Genomic DNA, 15,661 nt, shown 5'->3' with positions numbered 1-15,661 from the left:
CCTTCCTGGCCTCACACCAAGCAACATATTTTCGCCATATACGGTGATAATGCTTTGCTGTCACGTCCTTCCTAGCCTTTATCAGCGTAGGAATAACTTCATCCGGAATGCCTTTTTCTGCTAGGATCCGGCGTTCAACCGCCATGCCGTTAAACGCAGCCGCGGTAAGTCTTGGAACAGACAGGGCCCTTGTTGCAACAGGTCCTCTCTGAGAGGCAGAGGCCATGGGTCCTCTGTGAGCATTTCTTGCAATTCCGGGTACCAAGTCCTTCTTGGCCAATCCGGAACAATGAGTATTGTTCTCACTCCTCTTTTTCTTACAATTCTCAGCACCTTTGGTATGAGAGGAAGAGGGGGAAACACATAGACCGACTGGAACACCCACGGTGTTACTAGTGCGTCCACAGCTATCGCCTGAGGGTCCCTTGACCTGGCGCAATACCTTTTTAGCTTTTTGTTGAGACGGGACGCCATCATGTCCACCTGTGGCAGTTCTCATCGATTTGCAATCTGCGTGAAGACTTCTTGATGAAGTCCCCACTCTCCCAGGTGGAGGTCGTGTCTGCTGAGGAAGTCTGCTTCCCAGTTGTCCACTCCCGGAATGAACACTGCTGACAGTGCTAGTACGTGATTCTCCGCCAAACGAAGAATCCTGATGGCTTCTGCCATTGCCACCCTGCTTCTTGTGCCGCCCTGGCGGTTTACACGGGCCACTGCAGTGATGTTGTCTGACTGAATCAGCACTGGTTGGTTTCGAAGCAGAGGCTCCGCGTGACTCAGGGCGTTGTATATGGCCCTTAGTTCCAGGATATTGATGTGTAGACAAGTCTCCTGACTTGACCACAGCCCCCGGAAGTTTCTTCCCTGAGTGACTGCCCCCCATCCTCGGAGGCTTGCATCCGTGGTCACCAGGACCCAGTCCTGTATGCCGAACCTGCGGCCCTCGAGGAGGTGAGCACTTTGCAGCCACCACAGAAGAGACACCCTGGCCCTGGGGGACAGGGTGATCAGCCGATGCATCTGAAGATGCGATCCGGACCACTTGTCCAACAGATCCCACTGAAAGATCCTCGCATGGAACCTGCCGGAGGGAATGGCTTCGTATGACGCCACCATCTTTCCCAGGACTCGCGTGCAGTGATGCACAGATACCTGTTTTGGTTTTAGGAGGTCTCTGACCAGAGTCACGAGCTCCTGAGCCTTCTCCTCCGGGAGAAACACCTTTTTCTGGTTTGTGTCCAGAATCATGCCCAGGAAGGGCAGACGCAACGTAGGAAGCAGCTGCGAAGCAGGAAGCAGACGTAGGAAGCAGACGTAGGAAGCAGCTGCGACTTTGGAATATTCAGAATCCAGCCGTGCTGTCGCAACACTTCCTGAGAGTGTGCTACGCTGATCAGCAACCGCTCCCTGGACCTCGCCTTTATGAGGAGATCGTCCAAGTATGGGATAATTGTAACCCCTTGCTTCCGAAGGAGCACCATCATTTCCGCCATCACCTTGGTAAATATTCTCGGTGCCGTGGACAGGCCAAACGGCAACGTCTGGAATTGGTAATGACAGTCCTGTACCACAAACCTGAGGTACTCCTGATGAGGTGGATAAATGGGGACATGCAAGTACGCATCCTTGATGTCCAGGGACACCATAAAATCCCCTTCCTCCAGGCTTGCAATGACCGCTCTGAGCGATTCCATCTTGAACTTGAATTTCTTCAGATAAATATTCAGGGATTTTAAATTCAAAATGGGTCTGACCGAACCGTCCGGTTTCGGTACCACAAACATGGTGGAATAGTAACCCCTTCCCTGTTGAAGGAGGGGAACCTTCACTACCACCTACTGGAGATATAGCTTGTGAATTGCTGCCAACACTACCTCCCTTTCCATGGGGGAAGCTGGCAAGGCCGATTTTAGGTAACGGTGAGGGGGCGTCACCTCGAATTCCAGCTTGTATCCCTGAGACACAATTTGTATAGCCCAAGGATCCACCCGTGAGCAAACTCACTGGTGGCTGAAATTTCGGAGACGCGCCCCCACCGCTCCTGGCTCCGCCTGTGGAGCCCCAGCGTCATGCGGTGGGTTTAGTGGAAGCCGGGGAGGACTTTTGTTCCTGGGAACTAGCTGCATGGTGCAGCTTTTTTCCTCTACCCCTGCCTCTGGCAAGAAAGGATGCACCTCTGACTTTCTTGCTTTTTTGTGAACGAAAGGACTGCATTTGGTAATACGGTGCTTTCTTTGGCTGTGAGGGAATATATGGCAAGAAATTTGACTTCCCAGCCGTAGCTGTGGAAACTAGGTCTGAGAGACCGTCCCCAAACAATTCCTCACCCTTATAAGGTAACACCTCCATGTGTTTTTTAGAGTCGGCATCACCTGTCCATTGCCGAGTCCATAGGACCCTTCTGGCAGAAATCGACATTGCGTTTATTCTAGAGCCCAGCAGGCAAATGTCCCTCTGGGCATCCCGCATATATAGGACAGCGTCTTTGATATGTCCTAGGGTCAGTAAAATAGTCTCCCTGTCCAGGGTATCTAACTCCTCAGACAGAGTATCTGTCCATGCTGCTACAGCACTACACATCCAGGCCGAAGCAATTGCTGGCCTCAGAAGAGTACCAGAATGTGTATAAACAGACTTCAGGATACCTTCCTGCTTCCTATCCGCAGGATCCTTTAGGGCGGCCGTATCCTGTGACGGCAGGGCCACCTTCTTAGATAAGCGTGTCAACGCTTTGTCTACCCTAGGGGAGGATTCCCAGCGTAACCTATCCGTTGGCGGGAAAGGATACGCCATAAGTAATCTTTTGGAAATCAGTACTTTCCTATCAGGGGAATCCCACGCTTTTTCACATAACTCATTTAATTCATGTGAAGGGGGAAAAGTCACTTCTTGCTTTTTCTCCCCAAACATATAAACCCTCTTGTCAGGGACAGGGTTTTCCTCCGATATGTGCAATACATCCTTCATTGCTATAATCATGTATCGGATGGCTTTAGTCATTTTAGGCTGCAACTTTGCATCATTGTCATCGACACTGGAGTCAGAATCCGTGTCGACATCTGTGTCAACCAACTGGGATAGTGGGCGCTTTTGAGACCCTGACGGCCTCTGAGCTGTAGAATCAGACATGGGTTGAGACCCTGACTGATTATCCAACCTTTTATGCAAGGAGCTTACGTTATCATTTAACACCTTCCACATATCCATCCAATCAGGTGTCGGTGCCGTCGGCGGCGACACCACATCACTTGCACTTGTTCTGCCTCCACGTAACCGTCCTCGTCAAACATGTCGACACAACGTACCGACACACCGCACACACGCAGGGAATGCTCTAATTGAGGACAGGACCCCACAAGGCCTTTTGGGGAGACAGAGAGAGAGTATGCCAGCACACACCCCAGCGCTATATAACCCAGGGATTACACAGTAACTTAGTGTTTACCCAGTAGCTGCTGTTTATGATAATTTGCGCCTAAATTTATGTGCCCCCCCCTCTCTTTTTACCCTTTTTCTACCTTGATACTGCAGGGGAGAGCCTGGGGAGCTTCCTCTCAGTGGAGCTGTGGAGAGAAAATGGCGCTGGTTAGTGCTGAGGAAGAAGGCCCCGCCCCCTCAGCGGCAGGCTTCTGTCCCGGGTCTGTGTAAATAAAATGGCGGGGGCTCGTACATATATACAGTGCCCAGCTGTATATATGTGTCTTTTTGCCAAGAGGTATCCTAATTGCTGCCCAGGGCGCCCCCCCCTGCGCCCTTCACCCTACAGTGACCGGAGTGTGTGGGTAGTGTGGGCGCAATGGCGCACAGCTGCAGTGCTGTGCGCTACCTCATGAGAAGACAGGAGTCTTCTGCCGCCGATTTCGATGTCTTCTTGCTTCTGCCGGCTTCTGACTTCTGGCTCTGCGAGGGGGACGGCGGCGCGGCTCCGGGAACGGACGACCAAGGTTAAGATCCTGTGTTCGAACCCTCTGGAGCTAATGGTGTCCAGTAGCCTAAGAAGCGCAACCTAGCCGCAGTTAGTAGGTTTGCTTCTCTCCCCTCAGTCCCTCGTAGCAGAGAGTCTGTTGCCAGCAGAAGCTCTCTGAAAATAAAAAACCTAACTAAAATACTTTCTTATTAGCAAGCTCAGGAGAGCTCACTAAAAGCACCCAGCTCTGGCCGGGCACAGATTCTAACTGAGGTCTGGAGGAGGGGCATAGAGGGAGGAGCCAGTGCACACCAGGTATATTCGTCTATTCCCCATGGTCTTTACGGAGTCCCCAGCATCCACTAGGACGTTAGAGAAATAAGATTCCTCCTTTTCCTCTGACACCTTATCAGGAATGTGCAGGACATCTTTAATAGCTTCTATCAGGGCTTGTATCCCCTGTGATAAAGCTGCATCCCCTCCTACCGAGTCCACCTCACCCTCCTCCGGGTCTGATACATCATCATCATCATCATAGGTATCAGCCTGCATAATTTGGGCCAGACTACGCTTCTCTGGACAAATAGCAGGGGTTTGAGACGCCGGAATAACCATTGAATCTTTATTCATCAGGTCATCTACAGATTGCCTTAAATATTGGGTCTCCTTTTCATTCTGGGATAATTTGTTTGAAATCATCCCTTTTAATGAATCTAACTATACATGTTCTGATCCACTAGCCCAGGGGCGGCCAACCAGTCAGAGACAAAGAGCCAAAAAAAATGTGTTAGATACATCAAAGAGCCGACATCGAGCCAAAGGCGCACATGCAAAAATGGAATGTGACCTTGTGCCTTCTAGGCCATGCCCCTGGTATAAAATACATTGAAAAAGCCACTTCCACATAAAATAATTGTAAAAGCCAGATCCACATAAAATATATTGAAAAATCCAGATTCACATAATACACTTCAGCTCCCCCATGTGTCACTTCAGCCAGCACCCTCCTGTCACTTCAACCAGCACCCTCCTGTCACTTCAGGCAGCACCCTCAAGTGTCACTTCAGCTTCCCCCAATTCATGCCATTGCAGCAGCCCGTTATGTGTCCTCTGTTTGCTGGTGGGTGTCTCATCTCTAATACCTGGCTCCCTCAGTTCTAAGTCCCTGTAGTGCTGCTGCGTGTTTTTCTGGAGAGCAGTGGTTACCGGATCTGTTGTGGTCATGTGACTTTGTGTGTTAGGAGCCACATTTGAAGAAAGAAAGAGCCACATGTGGCTCAAGAGCCACAGGTTGGCCACCACTGCACTAGCCTGAGAATGTGTACTATCCTAGTACACTGTAGAGATCCCCCAGATTGAGAAAAGCACTCTGCTGTACATGATACACACTCATTTGACATGATAAATGTAAAAAAAAAAAACACACACACCCCCCCCCCCCCACACTGAGGAAAAGGTTAAAGCACAGTTAACCCAGACAGAGCCCTTCTAGGGAGACACAGAGTATATTGGAGCCAGCCACACAGCGCCCCTATAGCTAAAATACAAACTTAGCTGGGTCGCAAACTAAGTACCCTAATAGGGCTTAGTACACCAAAACATTGCTCCCCCCCTTGCTATGACCCCCTGATACCAATGAGGTGCTGTGGAGTCCTTGTGGAGAAGTTGCGCTTCCCTGTCAGGCTGCCTGTGTAAGCTGCAGATGGGAAAATGGGGCTGGTGAGCTGCTGGGTCCGCTCATAGTGAAGGCCCCATCCCCGTAATAGCGCGCGGTCTTCTCGGGTTTTATACTGGCTGAGGTGCAGAATAAAGTCTACAGTGGGTTAAAAGTAGGGTATGCCAGTTAGTGGGTAATAATAGTGGCTCCAGCCGCCCCTCACAGCGGTCACACCGTGCATCTGAAGCCTGGAGCGCAGAAGGCATGCAGCGCTGCGCTCCTACCCTTATGCCGCCATTACAGCCGGCGACCCGCTAACTGGGACGCCGGCCACCTACTCACCACTCTTCAGGCTCTGCTAGGGGTGGCGGCGTGCTGCGGGTCTGTAGGCTCGCCATGGTGGGGCTTGCAAATAGGACCCTCAGGAGCTTAGTGTCCTGTCAGCGGGGAACGGGACCATTAACCCTAGGGAGTTTGGGCCATTCCCCCATTCCTAAGTCCCACGAAGCAGGCAGGCTGGTGCTAATCAGACCTGCCTGAAAATAATAAACATATAAAATAAATGCAGAAAACTCTTCAGAAGCTTCCCAAGCGTGACCAGCTCCTCCGGGCACATTTTCTAAACTGAGTCTGGTAGGAGGGGCATAGAGGGAGCAGCCAGCCCACACTATCAAATTCTTAAAGTGCCCATGGCTCCTAGTGGACCCGTCTATACCCTATGGTACTAATGTATCCTCTACGACGTAAGAGAAATTATGATATGATACAACCATGTGCTGTGTAACTACAATTCTAAACATTATTGTATGCAAAAATCACAAAACCTAATGCAGAGTGGTATGTTCGCCAGTTTCCATAACACATTTTACAGCATTTCGCACTGCGGACTGCATTCAGCTTGGATCGCTATTGAAACAGAAAGTGCGATTTTCTGAATCTTGCTTCTGCTGAAAAAAATAAGAATTTACTTACCGATAATTCTATTTCTCATAGTCCGTAGTGGATGCTGGGACTCCGTCAGGACCATGGGGAATAGCGGGCTCCGCAGGAGACAGGGCACATCTAAATAAAGCTTTTAGGATCACATGGTGCGTACTGGCTCCTCCCCCTATGACCCTCCTCCAAGCCTCAGTTAGGTACTGTGCCTGGACGAGCGTACACAATAAGGAAGGATCTTGAATCCCGGGTAAGACTCATACCAGCCACACCAATCACACCGTACAACTTGTGATCTGAACCCAGTTAACAGTATGATAACAAAAAACGAAGTAGCCTCTGAAAAGATGGCTCACAACAATAGTAATAACCCGATCTTTGTAACAATAACTATGTACAAGTATTGCAGACAATCCGCACTTGGGATGGGCGCCCAGCATCCACTACGGACTATGAGAAATAGAATTATCGGTAAGTAAATTCTTATTTTCTCTAACGTCCTAGTGGATGCTGGGACTCCGTCAGGACCATGGGGATTATACCAAAGCTCCCAAACGGGCGGGAGAGTGCGGATGACTCTGCAGCACCGAATGAGAGAACTCCAGGTCCTCCTTAGCCAGAGTATCAAATTTGTAAAATTTTACAAACGTGTTCTCCCCTGACCACGTAGCTGCTCGGCAAAGTTGTAATGCCGAGACCCCTCGGGCAGCCACCCAAGATGAGCCCACTTTCCTTGTGGAGTGGGCCTTTACAGATTTAGGCTGTGGCAGGCCTGCCACAGAATGTGCAAGTTGGATTGTGCTACAGATCCAACGTGCAATCGTCTGTTTAGACGCAGGAGCACCCATCTTGTTGGGTGCATACAATATAAACAACGAGTCAGATTTTCTGACTCCAGCTGTCCTTGAAATATATATTTTTAATGCTCTGACAACGTCCAGTAACTTGGAGTCCTCCAAGTCGCTAGTAGCCGCAGGCACCACAATAGGCTGGTTCAAGTGAAAAGCCGAAACCACCTTAGGGAGAAAATGAGGACGTGTCCGCAGTTCTGCCCTGTCCGAATGGAAAATCAGATATGGGCTTTTGTATGATAAAGCCGCCAACTCTGAAACTCTCCTGGCTGAAGCCAGGGCCAATAGCATGGTTACCTTCCATGTAAGGTATTTTAAATCTACCGATTTTAGAGGCTCAAACCAATGAGATTTGAGAAAATTCAAAACTACGTTCAAATCCCACGGTGCCACAGGAGGCACTATTGGGGGTTGTATATGTAGTACACCTTTGACAAAAGTTTGTACTTCAGGCACTGATGCCAATTCCTTCTGGAAGAAGATTGATAAGGCCGAAATTTGAACTTTAATGGACCCCAATTTTAGGCCCATAGACAATCCTGCTTGCAGGAAATGTAAGAATCGACCCAATTGAAATTCTTCCGTTGGAGCCTTCTTGGCCTCACACCACGCAACATATTTTCGCCAAATGCGGTGATAATGTTGTACAGTCACTTCCTTTCTAGCCTTAATCAAGGTAGGAATAACTTCCTCTGGAATGCCCTTTTCTTTTAGAATCCGGCGTTCAACCGCCATGCCGTCAAACGCAGACGCGGTAAGTCTTGGAACATACAAGGTCCCTGCTGAAGCAGATCCCTTCTTAGAGGTAGAGGCCATGGATCCTCCGTGAGCATCTCTTGAAGTTCCGGATACCAAGTTCTTCTTGGCCAGTCCGGAGCCACCAGTATTGTTCTTACTCCTCTTTTCCGTATAATTCTCAGTACCTTTGGTATGAGAGGCAGAGGAGGGAACACATACACTGACTGGTACACCCACGGTGTTACCAGAGCGTCCACAGCTATTGCCTGAGGGTCTCTTGACCTGGCGCAATATCTGTCCAATTTTTTGTTGAGGCGAGACGCCATCATGTCCACCTTTGGTCTTTCCCAACGGTTCACAATCATGTGGAAGACTTCTGGATGAAGTCCCCACTCTCCCGGGTGAAGGTCGTGTCTGCTGAGGAAGTCTGCTTCCCAGTTGTCCACTCCCGGGATGAACACTGCTGACAGTGCTATGACATGATTCTCCGCCCAGCGCAGAATCCTTGCAGCTTCTGTCATTGCTCTTCTGCTTCTCGTGCCGCCTTGTCGGTTTACGTGGGCGACTGCCGTGATGTTGTCCGACTGGATCAACACCGGCCGACCCTGAAGCAGCGATTTTGCCAGGCTTAGAGCATTGTAGATCGCTCTTAGCTCCAGTATATTTATGTGAAGGGACGTCTCCAGGTTTGACCACACGCCCTGGAAGTTTCTTCCCTGTGTGACTGCTCCCCAGCCTCGTAGGCTGGCATCCGTAGTCACCAGGACCCAGTCCTGTATGCCGAATCTGCGGCCCTCTAACAGATGGGCACTCTGCAACCACCACAGGAGAGACAACCTTGTTCTTGGTGACAGTGTTATCCGCTGATGCATGTGCAGATGCGATCCGGACCATTTGTCCAGCAGATCCCACTGAAATGTCCGTGCATGGAATCTGCCGAATGGAATCGCTTCGTAAGAAGCCACCATCTTTCCCAGGACTCTTGTGCATTGATGTACTGACACAGTTCCTGGTTTTAGGAGGTTCCTGACAAGTTCGGATAACTCCCTTGCTTTCTCCTCCGGGAGAAACACCTTTTTCTGAACCGTGTCCAGAATCATTCCCAGGAACAGCAGACGAGTTGTCGGGGTCAATTGAGATTTTGGAAGATTCAGAATCCACCCGTGTTGCTGAAGCACTACCTGGGTTAGTGCTACACCGACTTCCAGCTGTTCTCTGGACTTTGCCCTTATCAGGAGATCGTCCAAATAAGGGATAATTAATACGCCTTTTCTTCGTAGAAGAACCATCATTTCGGTCATTACCTTGGTAAAGACCCGAGGGGCCGTGGACAAACCAAACGGCAGCGTTTGAAACTGATAATGACAGTCTTGTATCACGAACCTGAGATACCCTTGGTGTGAGGGGTAAATTGGGACATGCAGATAAGCATCTTTTATGTCCAGGGACACCATGAAGTCCCCTTCTTCCAGATTCGCTATCACTGCTCTGAGTGACTCCATCTTGAACTTGAATTTCTGTATGTACAGGTTCAAGGATTTCAGGTTTAGAATAGGTCTTACCGAACCGTCCGGCTTCGGTACCACAAATAGTGTGGAATAATACCCCTTTCCCTGTTGTAGGAGGGGTACCTTGACTATCACCTGCTGAGAATACAGCTTGTGAATGGCTTCCAAAACCGACGTCCTTTCTGAGGGAGACGTTGGTAAAGCAGACTTTAGGAACCGGCGAGGGGGAGACCTTTCGAACTCCAACATGTAACCCTGAGATATTATCTGCAGGATCCACGGGTCCACTTGTGAGCGAGCCCACTGATTGCTGAAAATCTTGAGTCGACCCCCCACCGCTCCTGAGTCCGCTTGTAAAGCCCCAGCGTCATGCTGATGGCTTTGTAGAACCCGGGGCGGGCTTCTGGTCCTGGGCAGGGGCTGCTTGCTGCCCTCTCTTACCCTTTCCTCTGCCTCGCGGCAGATAAGACTGTCCTTTTGGTCGCTTGTTTTTATAGGAGCGAAAGGACTGCGGCTGAAAAGACGGTGTCTTTTTCTGTTGGGAGGGGGTCTGAGGTAAAAAAGTGGATTTGCCGGCAGTTGCCGTAGCCACCAGGTCCGAAAGACCGACCCCAAATAATTCCTCTCCTTTATATGGCAATACTTCCATATGCCTTTTGGAATCCGCATCACCTGACCACTGTCGCGTCCATAAACTTCTTCTGGCAGATATGGACATCGCGCTTACTCTTGATGCTAGAGTACAAATATCCCTCTGAGCATCTCGCATATAAAGAAAAGCATCCTTTAATTGCTCTAGAGTCAATAGAATACTGTCCCTATCCAGGGTATCAATATTTTCAGTCAGAGAATCCAACCACACTACCCCAGCACTGCACATCCAGGCTGAGGCTACTGCCGGTCGCAGTATAACACCAGTATGTGTGTATATACTCTTCAGTGTAGTTTCCAGCCTCCTATCTGCTGGATCCTTGAGGGCGGCCGTATCAGGAGACGGCAACGCCACTTGCTTTGATAAACGTGTGAGCGCCTTATCCACCCTAGGGGGTGTTTCCCAGCGCGCCCTAACCTCTGGTGGGAAAGGGTATAATGCCAATAACTTCTTGGAAATTAGCAGTTTTCTATCTGGGTTAACCCACGCTTCGTCACACACGTCATTCAATTCCTCTGATTCTGGAAAAGCTACAGGTAGTTTTTTCACCCCCCACATAATACCCCTTTTTGAGGTACCAGCAGTATCAGAGATCTGCAAAGCCTCCTTCATTGCCGTGATCATATAACGTGTGGCCCTATTGGAAAATACGTTTGTTTCTTCACCGTCGACACTAGATTCATCTGTGTCGGTACCCGTGTCGACTGACTGAGGTAAGGGACGTTTTACAGCCCCTGACGGTGTCTGAGACGCCTGAGCCGGTACTAACTGGTTTTCCGGCCGTCTCATTTCGTCAACTGACTTTTGTAATGTGCTAACATTATCACGTAATTCCATAACTAAAGCCATCCATTCCGGTGTCGACTCCCTAGGGGGTGACATCACCATTACCGGCAATTGCTCTGCCTCCACACCAACATCGTCCTCATACATGTCGACACACACGTACCGACACACAGCAGCCACACAGGGAATGCTCTAATCGAAGACAGGACCCTCTTAGCCCTTTGGGGAGACAGAGGGAGAGTTTGCCAGCACACACCAAAAGCGCTATAAATGTATATAAACAACCCTAGAAGGTGTTGTTTTTGATATAAGCGCTTTTAATATATCAATATCGCCAAATTATGCCCCCCTTCTCTTTGTTACCCTGTTTCTGTAGTGCAGTGCAGGGGAGAGTCCTGGGAGCCTTCCTCACCAGCGGAGCTGAGCAGGAAAATGGCGCTGAGTGCTGAGGAGAATAAGCTCCGCCCCTTTTTCGGCGGGCTTTTCTCCCGGGTTTTAAGAAAACTGGCCTGGGTTAAATACATACATATAGCCTTAATGGCTATATGTGATGTATTTATTTTGCCACTAAAGGTATTTAATATTGCTGCCCAGGGCGCCCCCAGCAGCGCCCTGCACCCTCCGTGACTGAATCAGTGAGACGTGTAGCAACAATGGCGCACAGCTGCAGTGCTGTGCGCTACCTTCATGAAGACTGAGGAGTCTTCTGCCGCCTGCTTTCCGGACCTCCGTCTTCAGCGTCTGTAAGGGGGATCGGCGGCGCGGCTCCGGGACGAACCCCAGGAGGACCTGTGTTCCGACTCCCTCTGGAGCTAAGTGTCCAGTAGCCTAAGACTCCAATCCATCCTGCACGCAGGTGAGTTGGAAATCTCTCCCCTAAGTCCCTCGATGCAGTGATCCTGTTGCCAGCAGGATTCACTGAGATTTAAACCTAAAAAAACTTTTTCTAAGCAGCTCTTTAGGAGAGCCACCTAGATTGCACCCTTCTCGGACGGGCACAAAAACCTAACTGAGGCTTGGAGGAGGGTCATAGGGGGAGGAGCCAGTACGCACCATGTGATCCTAAAAGCTTTATTTAGATGTGCCCTGTCTCCTGCGGAGCCCGCTATTCCCCATGGTCCTGACGGAGTCCCAGCATCCACTAGGACGTTAGAGAAATAAGAATTTACTTACCGATAATTCTATTTCTCATAGTCCGTAGTGGATGCTGGGGACTCCGTAAGGACCATGGGAATAGCGGCTCCGCAGGAGACTGGGCACATCTAAAGAAAGCTTTAGGATTAACTGGTGTGCACTGGCTCCTCCCCCTATGACCCTCCTCCAAGCCTCAGTTAGGATACTGTGCCCGGACGAGCGTACACAATAAGGAAGGATTTTGAATCCCGGGTAAGACTCATACCAGCCACACCAATCACACCGTATAACTTGTGATCTGAACCCAGTTAACAGTATGATAACAGAGGAGCCTCTGAAAAGATGGCTCCCAACAATAATAACCCGATTTTTGTAACAATAACTATGTACAAGTATTGCAGACAATCCGCACTTGGGATGGGCGCCCAGCATCCACTACGGACTATGAGAAATAGAATTATCGGTAAGTAAATTCTTATTTTCTCTAACGTCCTAAGTGGATGCTGGGGACTCCGTAAGGACCATGGGGATTATACCAAAGCTCCCAAACGGGCGGGAGAGTGCGGATGACTCTGCAGCACCGAATGAGAGAACTCCAGGTCCTCCTCAGCCAGGGTATCAAATTTGTAGAATTTAGCAAACGTGTTTGCCCCTGACCAAGTAGCTGCTCGGCAAAGTTGTAAAGCCGAGACCCCTCGGGCAGCCGCCCAAGATGAGCCTACTTTCCTTGTGGAACGGGCTTTTACAGATTTTAGCTGTGGCAGGCCTGCCACAGAATGTGCAAGCTGAATTGTACTACAAATCCAACGAGCAATAGTCTGCTTAGAAGCAGGAGCACCCAGCATGTTGGGTGCATACAGGATAAACAGCGAGTCAGATTTCCTGACTCCAGCCGTCCTGGAAACATATTTTCAGGGCCCTGACAACATCCAGCAACTTGGATTCCTCCAAGTCCCTAGTAGCCGCAGGCACCACAATAGGTTGGTTCAGGTGAAAACGCTGGAACCACCTTAGGGAGAAACTGAGGACGAGTCCTCAATTCCGCCCTGTCCGAATGGAAAATCAGATAAGGGCTTTTACAGGATAAAGCCGCCAATTCTGACACGCGCCTGGCCCAGGCCAGGGCCAACAGCATGACCACTTTCCATGTGAGATATTTTAACTCCACAGATTTAAGTGGTTCAAACCAATGTGACTTTTGGAACCCAAACTACATTGAGATCCCAAATTGCCACTGGAGGCACAAAAGGAGGCTGTATATGCAGTACCCCTTTTACAAACGTCTAAACTTCAGGGACTGAAGCTAGTTCTTTTTTGGAAGAAAATTGACAGGGCCGAAATCTGAACCTTAATGGACCCCAATTTCAGGCCCATAGACACTCCTGTTTGCAGGAAATGTAGGAATCGACCCAGTTGAATTTCCTCCGTCGGGCCTTACTGGCCTCGCACTACGCAACATATTTTCGCCAATTGCGGTGATAATGTTTATGCGGTTACATCCTTCCTGGCTTTTGATCAGGATAGGGATGACTTCATCCGGAATGCCTTTTTTCCTTCAGGATCCGGTGTTCAACCGCCATGCCGTCAAACGCAGCCGCGGTAAGTCTTGGAACAGACAGGGTCCTTGCTGGAGCAGGTCCCTTCTTAGAGGTAGAGGCCACGGATCCTCCGTGAGCCTCTCTTGAAGTTCCGGTTACCAAGTCCTTCTTGGCCAATCCGGAGCCACGAATATAGTGCTTTCTCCTCTCCATCTTATCAATCTCAGTACCTTGGGTATGAGAGGCAGAGGAGGGAACACATACACTGACTGGTACACCCACGGTGTTACCAGAGCGTCTACAACTATTGCCTGAGGGTCTCTTGACCTGGCGCAATACCTGTCGAGTTTTTTAATCATGTGGACGACTTCTGGGTGAAGGCCCCACTCTCCCGGGTGGAGGTCGTGCTGAGGAAGTCTGCTTCCCAGTTGTCCACTCCCGGAATGAATACTGTTGACAGTGCTATCACATGATGTTCCGCCCAGCGAAGAATCCTTGCAGCTTCTGCCATTGCCCTCCTGCTTCTTGTGCCACCCTGTCTGTTTACGTGGGTGACTGCCGTGATGTTGTCCGACTGGATCAACACCGGCAGACCTTGAAGCAGAGGTCTCGCTAAGCTTAGAGCATTGTAAATGGCCCTTAGCTTCAGGATATTTATGTGAAGTGATGTATCCAGGCTTGACCCTAAGCCCTGGATATTCCTTCCCTGTGTGACTGCTCCCCAGCCTCGCAGGCTGGCATCCGTGGTCACCAGGACCCAGTCCTGAATGCCGAATCTGCGGCCCTCTAGAAGATGAGCACTCTGCAACCACCACAGGATGGATACCCTTGTCCTTGGTGACAGGGTTATCCGCTGATGCATCTGAAAATGCGACCCGGAGCATTTGTCCAGTAGGTTCCACTGGAAAGTTCTTGCGTGGAATCTAACGAATGGGATTGCTTCGTAGGAAGCCACCATTTTTACCCAGAACCCTTGTGCATTGATGCACTGAGACTTGGTTCGGTTTTAGGAGGTTCCTGATTAGCTCGGATAACTCCCTGGCTTTCTCTTCCGGGAGAAACACCTTTTTTCTGGACTGTGTCCAGGATCATCCCTAGGAAACAGAAGACAAGTCGTCGGAACCAGCTGCGATTTTGGAATATTGAGAATCCAATCGTGCTGCCGCAACACTACCTGAGATAGTGCTACACCGACCTCCAACTGTTCCCTGGATCTTACCCTTATCAGGGAATCGTCCAAGTAAGGGATAACTAAAATTCCCTTCCTTCGAAGGGATATAATTTCGTCCATTACCTTGGTAAAGACCCGGGGTGCCGTGGACCATCCCTACGGCAGCGTCTGAACTGATAGTGACAGTTCTGTACCATAACCTGAGGTACCCTTGGTGAGAAGGGTAAATTTTGACATGAAGGTAAGCATCCTTGATGTCCCGAGACATCATGTAGTCCCCTTCTTCCAGGTTCGCAATCACTGCTCTGAGTGACTCAATCTTGAATTTGAACCTCTGTATGTAAGTGTTCAAAGATTTTAGATTCAGAATCGGTCTCACCGAGCCGTCTGGCTTCGGTACCACAATAGTGTGGAATAATACCCCGTTCCCTGTTGCAGGAGGGGTACCTTGATTATCACCTGCTGGGAATACAGCTTGTGAATGGCTTCCAAAACTGCCTCCCTGTCAGAGGGAGACGTCGGTAAAGCCGACTTTTGGAAACGGCGAGGGGGAGACGTCTCGAATTCCAATATGTACCCCTGAGATATTACCTGAAGGATCCAGGGGTCTACTTGCGAGTGAGCCCACTGCGCACTGAAATTCATTGAGAACGGGCCCCCACTGTGCCTGAGCTTGTAAAGCCCTAGCGTCATACTGAGGGCTTGGCAGAGGCGGGAAAGGGTTTCTGTTCCTTGGAACTGGCTGATCTCTGCAGCCTTTTTCCTCTCCCTCTGTCACGAGCA

The sequence above is a fragment of the Pseudophryne corroboree genome, chromosome 6, assembly GCF_028390025.1.
Source record: "Pseudophryne corroboree isolate aPseCor3 chromosome 6, aPseCor3.hap2, whole genome shotgun sequence".
NCBI classification, from domain to species: Eukaryota; Metazoa; Chordata; class Amphibia; order Anura; family Myobatrachidae; genus Pseudophryne; species Pseudophryne corroboree.
Note: the sequence above shows the minus strand (reverse complement) of the source record.